The sequence below is a fragment of the Ambystoma mexicanum genome, chromosome 10, assembly GCF_040938575.1.
Source record: "Ambystoma mexicanum isolate Mex_15411 chromosome 10, UKY_AmexF1_1, whole genome shotgun sequence".
NCBI lineage: Eukaryota > Metazoa > Chordata > Amphibia > Caudata > Ambystomatidae > Ambystoma > Ambystoma mexicanum.
Window position 1 is genome coordinate 370,630,884 of NC_090932.1, and position 13,849 is coordinate 370,644,732.

A 13,849-nucleotide genomic window follows, 5' to 3' on the forward strand; every position below is an offset into this window, starting at 1 on the left:
CCATGAATACATCTTGTGCTGCTCAATTGTGATCCCTCTGAACGCCTACTTTTCTGCAAGTTCTTCCCCATTTTTGGTGTTCTGGCCCCTTCCCAACCCTCTGTGCAAGCCACGCCCATGCTCTGCTTGGAGTCTCGCGCAAGGCCCTTGACGGCACGCACAGACATGCCGAGCCAGCGCAAAATCCGCACAAGTCCGCGAAAAGTACAGCGCAATCGATTCCATGAATCGATGAAGGCGGATTTGCGTGCAGTTCCGCACAGATAATTCCATGAATCGGGCACTTAATGCACAGACATTCTTCAGGGGCCATTTTTTTCTACTTGGCTTCTGTTTCGAGGGGTATAAGATATTATATCAGCTGTAACGTTCTAAATTGAGTGTTATATACAGATTTATGGGTAATTATGTAATGATGTATGTAGTGCAAGTAAGAAGTTCATAATATTATTGCTTACGGTATGCACTGTATGCACTTTATGTTCACATGACACAGTAGCACTTTGATATATCACTATGGTATAGTGCTATTAGCTCTGTGTAGATGGGAGTTTGGGTGCTTAATGCGGTATCATACCAAAATACCGACCTAGTACATTCTGAATACAAAAATGTCAAACCTTTCACTCTGCATTTTACTGTACGTACATGAAGGGGGTATGTTAGAGTAACAATGTAGGGGGTTTGTGAGGGGACTCCCCCGCACATATTTGCTGTGAAAGAAAGAAAACATTCTACATGTTCATATTCAATCTTTTTTTCTTAGTGATCACATAGATCCATTAATGCATTCAGAAGTTGTTTTTTTAAATGAATTTGTATTAAATTAAATGTGAGGTTTATTATGGTTATATTGGTGAGATTAGAACGATAGTAGATATAAGTGTGTTCTGTGGGGTCACACATTGCGCATAAAAAACTCACATCTACCTGATGTCGTTTTTGATACGTGGACATACGCATACTACAAACGTGTACAAAGGGTTACCCAGTGAAGCAGTGTTGCACTATGACTATACGCCCAGGTAGAGGCATCATAAGGTTAGGTAATATGCTCATGTGCCTACGGCAACGTGGTACCTTTATCATATGATCATTTGTGTTCTTATATAGTGCTTCACTCAGACTCTTCCAGCTTCTAAGCACTGTAACAATCGTTACTATTACCTCATTTCAATTGTAATCTACTCAGTTCATCTGCCGTGGGCGATGAAAGCCTAGCCCGATAAGTATAAAAAACCTCTGAATATAACATGTCAGGTATAATCTTAGTATGTAAGATGCATCGTGACATAACAGGTGCGATCATCGTGCATAATTGCTGCTGCCTCACATTTCCCAGTAATGCTATTTCATGATTTAATCAAAGTTGATGCCCAATATGTTATTTAATAATTTGAAGAGTGCCACTGCGGATTTTTGGACGAGCTCTATATTTTCATGGGAACTTTTCTGAAGCTTGCAGAGAAAGTGACAGCCAGAGAGGGTGGTGGAAGCCAATCTATACGCTGGTCACTCGGAGTGGTAGGGGGGGAGAGCCTGCGTTTAACATCTCGTTCCAAAAAGAAACAACTTGGAAGATTTGACAGGTATTTGCCCATTTTTCAGAAACACACAATCAGCATTGACAACTTTCGGGCAGCACAGCTCACCCCGCCTCTTACTGCAGTCATAGCTGTCCTGCCTGCACACTTCATTGTGTTTTGGGAGCCAGTGTTAAACCACCCATTGAAAACATGATTTCAAAAAATCAGTTAAGCTGGCGCTACACAACGCAATGCCAATCTTCTTATTAACCTGCCAAGATTCAAACCCATGGCTTGCAGTTCACGGGCAGTTTTGCACCAAATGCATGAACCTATGGAGCTGCCCTTGCAGTTATGCACTATGCCCAGGACTCATTTAAAAACCGTTAACATTTCAAGTAGTCTCACGTGGCAAAAAAGCAAAAAAGAAAACTACTGACTTTCATAATTCATCAAATTGTAATTTCACTTTTTTAAATGCTTATGTTTATTTCTATGTAATTTGTTGCAAGGTCTTTGAAGCAGCCCTGTGCCCAGGTGCAACCCTGCTGAACTCACCACTGAGGTCCCAACTAAGGGTGTAAGAATCCCGGGGGGAGGAGTAGTGTCCCAAAGAGACACTCCCTTGGAAAGAGGGTCCTTTTAACTCAAGTCAACACCTTGCAAATTGGAACTTGAACACCTCTTCAGCTCCACTAATTCCCTGGCCACGCACGATTCCATCTCACAGCTACTGGCAGCACTTGCCAGTCATCCCTTTTGAGATATCTCAAATCAATGAGCCACCTGAGTAGTTCCTCCTCATTGCCCCTGCCCTTTAACATACCTAAGCTTACTGAAGCACAAACAGCCATGTATGTAGCCTCTCAGCACATGTCAGATGCAGGGAGCCTGTGTTATATTTCAAATGAAAACTTGGAGAGGAGAGGTTATATACACTGAAATTCTCCTGTACTTAACTCAGCTCCGTAGTTACTGGCACCCACTGTGGAGAGCTTCTGCAGATCTAGTAGCTGTCTGCTGGGATTGGAGGCTTGTTTCCAGAAGTCACATTATAAATACTGCTACTGGGCATTTGACAGAATACTCACCTCCTGTGATGTCTGCTGCAAACATGGTTTATTGTGGTGACATCTGTTTGTTGGTTGGCGATGTGGGTTGCATTTAAAGGCCCCAAATAGAAGTCCCTTTCTCCTGAATAGCAAGATTTTAAACACTGAACAAAAACGGCCTAGCCTTTGTTTTTCAAGTAAAATTAAAGAGCAATGCGGAAAGGGGCCAACCTGTCATTAACTTTGGATAAACAGCATTTTCATTTTCCAAGGAAGAAGGAATCAAGATCCCTGTCACATGGAAAACAGTATTTTAGACATTGTAAAAAAAAACGGCTTGCACAGGTTTGTGCAAATGAAAGCAGTTTAAAAGTGAAAAAAAATATCACTGCTCACAGAAAAATGTCAGGAAAAAAGAACATGATGTGCCGGTTATACAAAAAGCAATGTATATTATGTTTCACCTACAAAACTCCAGTGACATTTGAAGAGCCACTCTCATTATGATTCATGGAAAATGTCAGCATAGGCAAACCCTTTTGTTGGCTGTGGGAAAAACCTCGGATCTAAGTGATCCGACCGCGGCTGAAATTCTGCGATGGAAAAGTTTGCATGAGAAATGTGCGAACCACAAAAGGTTTGCACATTTCCCATGCAAACTCGCATTGAAACCCCCACAGACCCACACCCCCACCCACACTCACAACACACCCACCACACACCCCCACCCACACCCTTAACACACCCCCACCCAGACCTCCAACATACCCAAAGCCTACTTACCTTTTTAGATGCTGTGTCCTTCCGGCGCCAGTTCCCTTTCACTTCCATGTTCGGGAACCGGCGCCGCAGGGTCCTTTTTTTTCAGGAGCTGCAGGGGTGTCACCTGCAACCCCCGCTCACCATACCACACAGTATAGTGAGCGGGGTGTTGCGGGGGACACCCCTGCAATCCCCACTGTCTTTTTTAAAATGTTTATACTTACCTACAATGCTACCACCAAAGGTTTGAAATGTTGTTGTTCAAACCTTTGGTGGTAGCATTTTTAGGACTTTTTGTCCATGCAAACGTTTGGATGCGGTAAAAACGTACAATACCAAAACTTCACAAGGAAATTTCCCACTCTCAGCCTGGATGCCACATCTCCTATCTAATGACCAAGTTCAATAAAATGTCTTGCTAAAGGTGTCAAAATTCAGTATGCTCCAGACATGCTGGCTCTAAAAGCATTGACTTCAAATAAGCTTACCATTGGCTGAAGCATGACTAACATGTGTGAAAATGGGGGTACCCACTTCAAAGAGCAAGCTTCCAACACAAAGGAGACTGATAAAAAATCTCTGGGTACAGGCTGATCCAGTGAAAACAAATGGCCGGGAATCAAGAAGAGTGCCATTTGTCTCACATGAAGATTCACCATTAATTTAAAAGGACTATTAGCATTTAGGCCTTTTTCTCAGCCATCATAAGGTGGATGGATTTCATCTATGTACCATTTTATATGTAATTTCCAGGTGATTTTGGGGATATAAAATTCATCTACCTGTGACTCTGGGAACTGTAATGGCAGAAAGGTTCCATATGTCCATGCTACATGGTATGCATTTGGTGGTTTGCTTATATAATTCTCCATGATTAGCTGAATCAGAAAAAACATTTTTATTATGGCAGTGGCTAGTAAAATTATGAAGTTGTGATACATAACTAGTATGTGCCAAAAAGTTGAAAGGGGAACGAAGGGCAATTACAAATGGGAATTGCCATATGTTGCTCCAGATCTCTAAAATAATCCTGACCTGGAGAATGGGTTTGGGAGGAGAGAGAAGGGTAACTGTCCAATCCTAGTGGCAGGAATTATTGCAGGATACTTCCCCAAGATTGTAGAATTGGTGGTGTCCTCGCTGCTATATAAGGGGGACTGCACTAGGTCAGGGGAGAGAAAAAAGAAAGGACACAGACAGACAAGAAACTGACCATCAGGAAGGCTGCTGAAACTTACCATCTGACAACTGTAAGGAGACCTCAGGGGAGATTGCTGAGAGTGCATCTGGGTGGAGCTGTCTATCTCTAGGAAGGACACAAAGCTGACTGAGTCCTATGTTGGAGAGCGGGAGGCCATCTTTGAGAGTGGAGTGACCAGACCCCTGCCCTATCTTTCCAGAGTGTCCTGAGATGCAGCTGGCTTTTCTGAACAGTAAACAGGGGCTTGCTATGTAAGTAGAACTGAGCTCTGTGAAACCAACATGTGGGGGAGCCTACTTGCCTTGAATCATTTCCCTTCATAGTGGGCAGGGGGGGCAAAACTATGTAGATCCTTAGCCTATTTAACCAAAAATATTAATTTAATTAATTCCTCATTTGGCAGAACACTATGAGGTGATTTTGTTAAAATTTGAGTGAATGCTCACTTCCCAGTGTGTGCTGAAAACTATAGACTATAAATTAATTGTGTAATCCTTGTTGTCCTGCTGACCCCGACTTCTTTAAAGAAGATGTGTGTCTTTGTTCTTAAATCAGTCCAAACTTTTTATCCAACTTCCACAACACAGGCCTTTCGGTAAGGGGGGTCTGAAATCAAAAATTCCCCAAATCCTTACAATCTTTCTGTGTGACTTCCTAACATAGACCAAAGCAAGGGGGGCCTGAAAAACAAACCTGTAAATCACTCTGTGTTTATTTTAAACCAAAAGTGTGGGCAAAATTATAATTGTCATTTGTATTTTTACCAATTTTGAAATCCTAGTGCTAGACCTTTAAGCCTGCAGGAAAATCAAAATCATACAACATTACATGATAAGTGCCTTTGATATTGATCAGTGAAATTATTCCATGAAGTGAAATTTGCAGAAAGTGAATAATTGTGATTGTGTTCTGTTTAACTCACTTTTGTGATTTATTTATGCTGAGAGAAATTGATTATGTTGTGCCATGGGTAAAGTGGTGTTTGACATGTTCATGCTAATTTCTATTACTTTTAATTTAAATAAATACCAATATATTTCCTGTTCACTGGCCTGGTTCTTGGCTCATTGTTAGGTCAGGGGAGAGTGATACAAGGGGCATGATAAATGTCTGAGATAGGGCTATACAAAGAATCTGTTAAACAGTTTGCTGCATTACCACTTGAGTGTGGAGGGAAGGAACTCCCAGTGTTGAAGGTGGCTTCTCCATAAACCGTTACATTGAACTGCATTCTACGTCACATTTGTAACTGTATTCCTTGGTTGTGTGTTATCTATTGTGAGGACAACTGTTGGTCATTTAGTAAACTGCAGTCAACATCACAATTTTGAAGTTATACCTTGGTTCTATGTTAGCCATTGCAAGAGCATCTGCTGGCCATGTGGCACACTAACATCACAAACTGAACTGTATTGCATAGCTGTAGGTTATATATTGTGAGGACATATGTTGGTTGGTTGGGGAACTGCAGCCTTCAATATACATTTATTGCAATTTTAGATCACCATTTTTCCCTCTGGAATGGCCTCCCTGCCCCTCTCAGACTTGAACCGGACAGCCATAAATTCCAGAAACATCTCAAGACTCTGCTTTTCTCTACTTCCTTCCGTTTGAACCTCCATTGCTAATGTCCCCATCTGCCGCTGCGACTAGCGGCCTGACCCCGTATGAGTCTTACTGGTTACCAGGCCCTACTTGACCAGTCTATACCAGCACTCCCCCAATCCAGCACTACCCTTCCTGGTCCCCTTCCCTGACTAGTCTGGAGGGTTGGGCATCCATACAGAGTCTACCCCCACCCTCACACTTAGATGCCCATCCAGTGGAACTTATCCCTCCTGAGCTCCCCTAAGCACTTGCCTAACCCCTATGACCCCCTGCTCCCCTTGCATTGTCTGCAGTCCCCCCTTGCACTTCTTGTTACTGAACTTGCACAATCCGAATGTCACAAGGCCTAGTAGGACCATTATTGTTATCATCTACCCTGTTCCTCTCCCCCATTTTGTCTTGTGGCACCTGGAAACACCTTTGCTGTATAGGCACCTTACCAATATTCAATAAATAAATGAAATAAACTGTATTGTGTGGCTGTATGTTATCCATTGTGTGTACATCTGATGTTGGCTATTGAACTGCAGCCTGCAATAGCCATGAAATTATGTCGGCAGCTTTGCCTTCTCTGCATGAGTCAGCTTCTAAGTAAAGCATGTGTGATCCTTCTAAATTCAGCTCAATTAAAGTACTGCTTTAAATATGAGGACACTTTTAGGTTGTTTGGAGAACAGCAGTCCACATCACAATCATAAGAGTATCACTTGGCGCTGCTATCCACTGGAAAGAATATTTTGACTGTTGGGTTAACTGCAGTCTAACATCACACATTTAACTTCATTGCATGTCTGTATGTTATTCATTATGCTGATATCCAGTGACTATTTGATGGACTGAAACCTTCAATATCCATTTAATCATGGGTGGAACTTCACTCTCTGTGCAGTAGTCAGCTGCTGAGAAAGGCACGTGTGATCATTTCAAAGTGGAACTTAATGAAAAATATTGCTTTAATTCTGATGAAATCTGTTGATTGTTTTGTGAGCTGCAGACTACATCACCATTGTATCTACATTTCTTATCTGTGTTTGATCAATTTCGTTATCCATTCTGAGGATATCCCTTGGTTGTTTGTTGAACTCCAGTCTACATCACAATGTCAACGGTCTCCCGTGGCTCTTTGTTATCATATGTGAAGACATGCATTAGTTGTTTGGTGAACTGCAGTTTAACTTCACAGAGTTAACTATGTTCGTTGGCTGTTGTGAGGACATTTTATGACTGGTTGGTGAGCTGCAGCCTTCAATATCAATTTAATAATGTGTGTATATTTCACCTCTGCACAGGTCAACTGCCTTGCAAAGCATGTATGATCATTTTAAAATGAAGCATCATGAAAACAAAATATGTTCTTGCAACTTTAACTCACAGCTTAACAGTTAATTAAATCAATGTATTAACAGGAAAATATACCACGCGCTATAAAGCATTATTCAACAAATCTCTTCTCAGTTTAAACAGCTCAACTGACCTTTATAAAAGGCCACCGCAGTAAGAGCACTTAAGGCAGGATGCACTGGTTAATCACGAATGAGCAGCTGACAGCAGGGCCTCCATATTCAGCAATCTTCATTAACTCTTCTTGGCAGTGAGCAAAGCTCACCATAGCCGGACCTAAAAAGACCCCTCACACATGATCACATGTGACATGGGTTTTTGTCTCATTATCATGGGCATGTGCAATGTGATAATAAGCTTTGCAAGGCAGCGTCCTCCATTTGGAATAACCCATACAGAATATATTGGAACTATTGTGAAACTTGAACACAGATAGTTATCATTTATTTAGGCTAAACACTGTGGAGGGATGGGGCAGCTCGTCAGATGTCTACTTTAATATATCACTGGTGCTTCCCAAATAAGTCAGGCCTACTGAAGGTGCCCTTCATTTGGCTGAGATATTTCATGGTGCAACATATTGTGCCCCTGATGCTGCTCAAAGAAGGGATGACTATGTATTGCAAAAGAGATTGTTGTTTATTGAGCCAGGTCTGCTCCTTGTGCCAGAGGGTTGCCCCAATAGAGTGTTGGCAAAGCTGGTCAATGTGTAAGTTTTGCTGCTGAAATATGCCATAAGTGTGAAATGTGAAAATTGGGTGCTAAAAAATACACAGCTGTTTCTCTGGGTTTTTGTTTAGATTCACTTGACCTTTATATACATTCAATATAAAATATGCGTAGGACTTTAGAAAAATACGAAGTTGCTTCATACACTGATATTATTCAACAATACTAATAATTTAGCCTGGGAGAATGTTTAATCTTAACCGCACACCTCCCACATTTTAACTCTATTTGGGGATTTTCTCGGCTCACCAAATTTTCAAGAGATTCTGGTGGCAGATTTGAGTGATGGTCATGGCAACTTCATGCTGATGGAATGATGATATAAAAAGAGGTAAATCTCCTTCTGACAGAACATGTTAAAAGTAAAGTCTAGTCTTTTTAGAAAAGGACCTAACCTTTCCTGCCAGGAATGTCTAAAGAAAACAAATGGTCGAATTGATTAGTGGTTTACCTTTGGTCGTTTCTTTAACATAGAAACATTAACTCTGTTTTTAATTGACAAAAATAATCTTTTCAAAGACCTTTTCAAAGACACATAGTATGATGTGATATGGCATTTCTAAAGTGCCTGTAACAAGTGTTTCTAGGCGTTTCTATGGAGATAAGCTTTGTTTTTCCACGGTACAGAGCTCATAACATTGCACTGCAAACTGACCGAATGGTACGTGTGTAGGCAAGGCCAAAGTGATAAAAGTATGAATTAAGAATGCTACCCATGTGACTTACTCTGCCTCAGCCCTGCTGTCCTCTCTGAGTTATTGACTTGCACACTTGGACTCTCCTTTATATTAAATAATTTACCCTGAGAGGTCCTCAGGAAAACAGACTCAGCAGGATGGAACTTAATGCACACCAACTCTATGAATGACCCTTAAAGCTTCTTATAGTTCACTGTCTTATGCCGTCAACCCTATATTTAGACTATAAACCTCAATGAACGCAGTGTATCCACCACTGAATAATGAAAAGCATGTCCTGACATGCTTGACATGGGATCGACTATGCTGGTCTGATATGAAATCTCACAACTGCACACATTAACTTCACTAATTTTGTCAGCTTCAAAGAGAGGAAAGACTGAGTTGTTTCTTGCACATAGAGATCTGCAACTGGTGCATGAACTCTTGGAGCTTTTTTTACTGCAGTGTACTGTGTTGTTCCGATTCGGATAACATTCACAGATGCACCAGACACCATTTTCTCTTGCTAACCCCTTATCCTCTGTGAAGATTTAGGGTATCTAAGTAGATTCTGTCAGAATCGGGATGGGGGAACAGTCTGTGAGGACCTTAAAAGCCCAACTAATCAAATTTTACTTGGAGATTCGCTTGAGCCTGCAAATCACTACTGTGGAAAGATTCCCAAAAGCACATGCTGAATTATGGTAAAAATGGGACATGGTGCCCACAAACCTTAGCACTTCTTATGCTTATAAAACAGTGAAGAATGTGAAGGTCTTACTGAAATAGATACGTTTCTTTGGTTTTTCTTACACTCTGTGACTTTTATCTCCTGACTGAGTTGGGTATTTAAAAAAGGACACACATATACACATAAAGAGAATGGTTTGTGCAGAAGCCATGGATTAGCATGCCCACTTGTTCACTGTCAGTATCACACACCACCGCCCCTGGGATTGGAAACTCACTCCGTTTACAACTCTGGCACCGATGGAAAGTCAGATTGCCCATTCCAAGACGGCGATCACGTCAGACACGAATTAGCGTTCTAACGTCACAGCACAGTTATGGCAATCGGCATCGAACTCCTGTATCAAAGCAGTTTTCTTCAAAGGAGCTTCTCCCGGATAAGCCAGGCGTCGGAACTGCCTTTCATTCGTTGCATGTACGCTTGTATTTTCCTCATTCCAGTTTATTCCGTCACCCTGGCCTTCTCTACTCCCCGTCTCTGTTTTTTCCAATGCTGTTTTCGTCCTTGTATTTCTACTCCTCTTTTTCTCCTGTTGGATCTTACTCGTCCCAGTATTTTCAGAATGTGGTCTTTTTACTCTCTAATATTGTTCTGCCTGCTTACTTGGACTAATACCCCCTGGCTTCATATTTGCTACTGGCTTTTGTTTCTGGAAGACTTACCTCAGTCCGCTGCTACTTCTTAGCTACCTGGATTTCCTTTTGATGCAACTGCTCTGCAAGTGCCATCTCTCCTGCTTGGAGGTTTTTCTCCAAGACCTTGGGTTTCCTCCATAGTTTAGATCTGCGCTCTTGGGGTAGCCTATCCGTCCCCTGGTATCCACTACAGCTGACTGTTTGTCTTCTGGGAGAGACAGACCTTACCTCTTCCCAACAACTTCTCAGAAGACTCCGCAGGTAAGGCCTGTCACTACACTCACAATTTGCAGCAATTGCCCTTTGGTTGTAATGATGACAACAGTGATCAGTACAAGATGGAAAATGGTGCTCTGAGTGCATCTGTCTCCATTTTAAAACACTCAAATGCTGTGACAGCTACATATCCCGCAGAAATAAATGATAGGTTTCAGGATTGTGGATGTGGCTAGACGGACTCTTGAAACTCCATCCCCTGAATGTTGTGAATGTTGATAATGGTCTTTGATGTTCTTAATTCCTTTCGTAAGGTCAGTAAAGCAGCTGTATAAACTCATTCATCTATTACAATCATCGTGCATTGTTACATTGACAGATTCGAACACGGGCACAGCGGAGGATCAGCACTTTTTCTCAGGACAGGTGAGGGTGATTGATAGTCCACAATGAGCACACAAAGTAAACAACACTACAAATTACTCTCAGTCAGGTGTATATATCAAAAATACATATATATTTATTCAAGTCCTTTTAAGTCAAACACAAGGTGAAACCACAGTAATATTAACGATTCTAACACAACCTTATACTGGGGAACATATATATCGTAACTGTTGTCCTAATGCAATCTTTAAACAAGTATGGATCCGCAACCTGTAACAGAATAGGGTCAGACTGTGCAAATATACTTTAGGCAATTCTTCAGCAATCCAAACCCTAACTAATAGTTAGTGCAATACCTACGAAGTGTGAAGCCTTGTGCTCAAACGTACATTTAGTGCGGAAGCGCTCGATCAGGCGTTTAAGTACAAAACAGGTCTCTTCAAGGGGCTGTAGTGTCCCAGGAAGGGGGTTAGGCGATGAAGAATTGAGTTCCCCTCTTCGAAGAGGCTCTCCACCAGAGGGCAGAGCAATTTCCAGGAATCAGGAATAGGGTGGTAGCACAAGCTACCCTAACAAAGGTGAGTGGCACTTGGGGGACACTAGTGCATAAAAGTCAATGGATTCACCAAGGGGTCACCGGTAAGTGTTGCAAGTACTCACCGACCCTTGGCGCAGTCAGGACTAAACTTCACCTGTCTAGTCCAGTTTGTTTGCAGGTTCGAGTCCCGCAGTTGTGCGTCTCTCTAGCTTTCAAGGGGTGCGTTCTGGGACCTCAGTCTGTGGCGCAACAGTGGCCTTTTCTCCGCTTCTGGCGAAGGGATCGGGCCAGTTCTACTGCAGGTCATTTTAGGGCACATGAGGGCACAGCAGTAAGACACCCACGAAGCTCGTCACCATAGCGGGGTGACACGGGTACTGCATAGGCTCGGGTTTGGGTGGACTCTCCTAATTCCAGACCTAGGAATGCTAGGTGTACGAAAGTCAGCAGGAGAGTGCCTTCCACCAAGAATTTACGGTTCCCAGAGTCTCAAGTAAAAACTTGAGACAGCGGCGGTTCCAAAGAAAAGGTCCCGTAGTAACTAGTCAGTTCACTGGGTGGTCCAGGAACACTTCCAAAGAGGCTCGTTTGCAGTTAAATCAGGAAACGCCCAGAGTAGTTGGTCCCACTACTCCAGCGGGTCGAAGCGCCCTTGCAGGCCTTCTGTGATCAATGAGAAACAGGGGCTCCGACGGGACAACAGCAGGGTCAGAGTGCCAAACCTTCCAGTGGGTCACCAGCGGTTCCAGGGATCTTTTTCTTTGGTTCAGAAAACTTGGCTCCTTTACTAAGTTTACTAAGTTTGGTGAGAACCAATATCGACCTGGAATGGGTGTAGATGCCTTTTCTTATCCAAAGTTTGCTTTGCGCCAAAACAAAGGGCATCCAATGGGAGATCTGCTCACATTCAACCATCCCAGATGTGGACCAATCACGGCCGACGGTGGTCCCAGTCATCCCAGCACACCAGACATCCTGGCACCCAGGATGTGTATTGGAACTAGACAGTTCCAACCCACATCCTGGGTGCACGCACACAAGGCGTGCAGAAGCCTGCGAAAACTTCAGTTTGTGCGGGACCCTGCATGACCAAATAAGGAATTTCTCGGGTCTGCTCGACCTGGGGGGGGGGGAGGGACAAAATGGCCAAAGGACAGAACAAAAGACTTTGTGGCATGGCACTTTTAGGCACTGGCCACAGTCCTGGTCCAAACGTAATTTGGACCATTGAAAAGAGTCAAACATGCTTTCAAAGTAACAGCTGCCACCAGCTCCATACTAGGCACACTTGTACATTCACCAAAAATCCTTTGAGGGTGTCTAGGGCCTTAGAAATGAAAAAGAGACCCCACTCACTGTACTGGAAGGTGCATTGTGCACTGAAGAAATGGTGACAAAGTGAAAGACTATGGGAAACAAAGTGTCCCAGTACTGACAGTCTGAAAGTCTGAAGGCCATCTCAGTTTATCCTTAATGAAATGAGCAAAAGCCCAGGGGAGTACAGCAGAAGGCTGGGCTACACTGGTAAAGTCAGGCTAGGATGGTCAGACAAAAGCAAAACGTCGGGGGGTTCACAACTGGAGAGAAAATTACACATAAATGGATAACTTTCCTAACCCTTCTCTTAGATGATTTCAACAATTGTGCTCCTCTGGCACAGCATCCACTCTCTTCACTGACCTCTGCACCTCTCTGTCCCTCTCCATTCTCCCTACATGTGCCATCCCGCTCAGCTTGACACTCTCTGGTCGCCCTCATCCACTCTGACCTCTCTTTCTCTCCACCCCTCTGGTCACCCCTCTCTCTTGGTCAGACCATTCTCTCCTCTCCTCCCACCTGGGCCCCTTCGGCCCTGTGACCACACCCTTAAAAGCCCTGCCAACCTCATTCATGAACATCCGCACGATGAAACGAGTGTCAGCTGCTGCCTTCTCATCCACTTTCACCACCTCAGACTCTACCACAGACTCTGCTCTCAGCAAACTCAGCTTGGCCATTGTTTGGGTGAACTCTCAGGTATGCCAGAGTGACACTGGAAGTCTGTGGACTTGGAGAGCCCAACACCCTCCCCAGAATAAAGAGAGGACTCAGCAAGTTCAAACTGTGTTTCATTATAGCCAAAACCAACAGGGATCGATACAAGAACTCCCAGAAATTCCAGCATGTCACACAGTAAATGGCATGCAGACCACTATTGTGTAAGAAGCACGCCACTGCTGGTTCTGCCATGTCTGGTGGCTGGCAAGTTCCCTCCTCAATTGACTAACTATAACATTGTTGCAGAGTGGTTGACCTACCATTGGTTCTTGCCCGTTGCTAGCCACGCCTAGTGTACTAAACTGTGATTGGCTAGAGCTGATGTCCCCAGGCCTGGCACCCGAAACGGTTCTCAGCTCGCTGTGTACCTTTTCAAGGTGATGAGA

The 13,849-nt window shown here is 43.3% G+C and overlaps 1 protein-coding gene across 3 annotated transcripts in view; it reads left to right on the top strand.

Annotated features, from left to right (window-relative positions):
• LOC138491437 (prolactin-releasing peptide receptor-like) overlaps positions 1-13,849 on the top strand; it is an 820,216-nt gene that overhangs the window by 130,880 nt on the left and 675,487 nt on the right. The gene's annotated exons all lie outside the window — the stretch shown is intronic.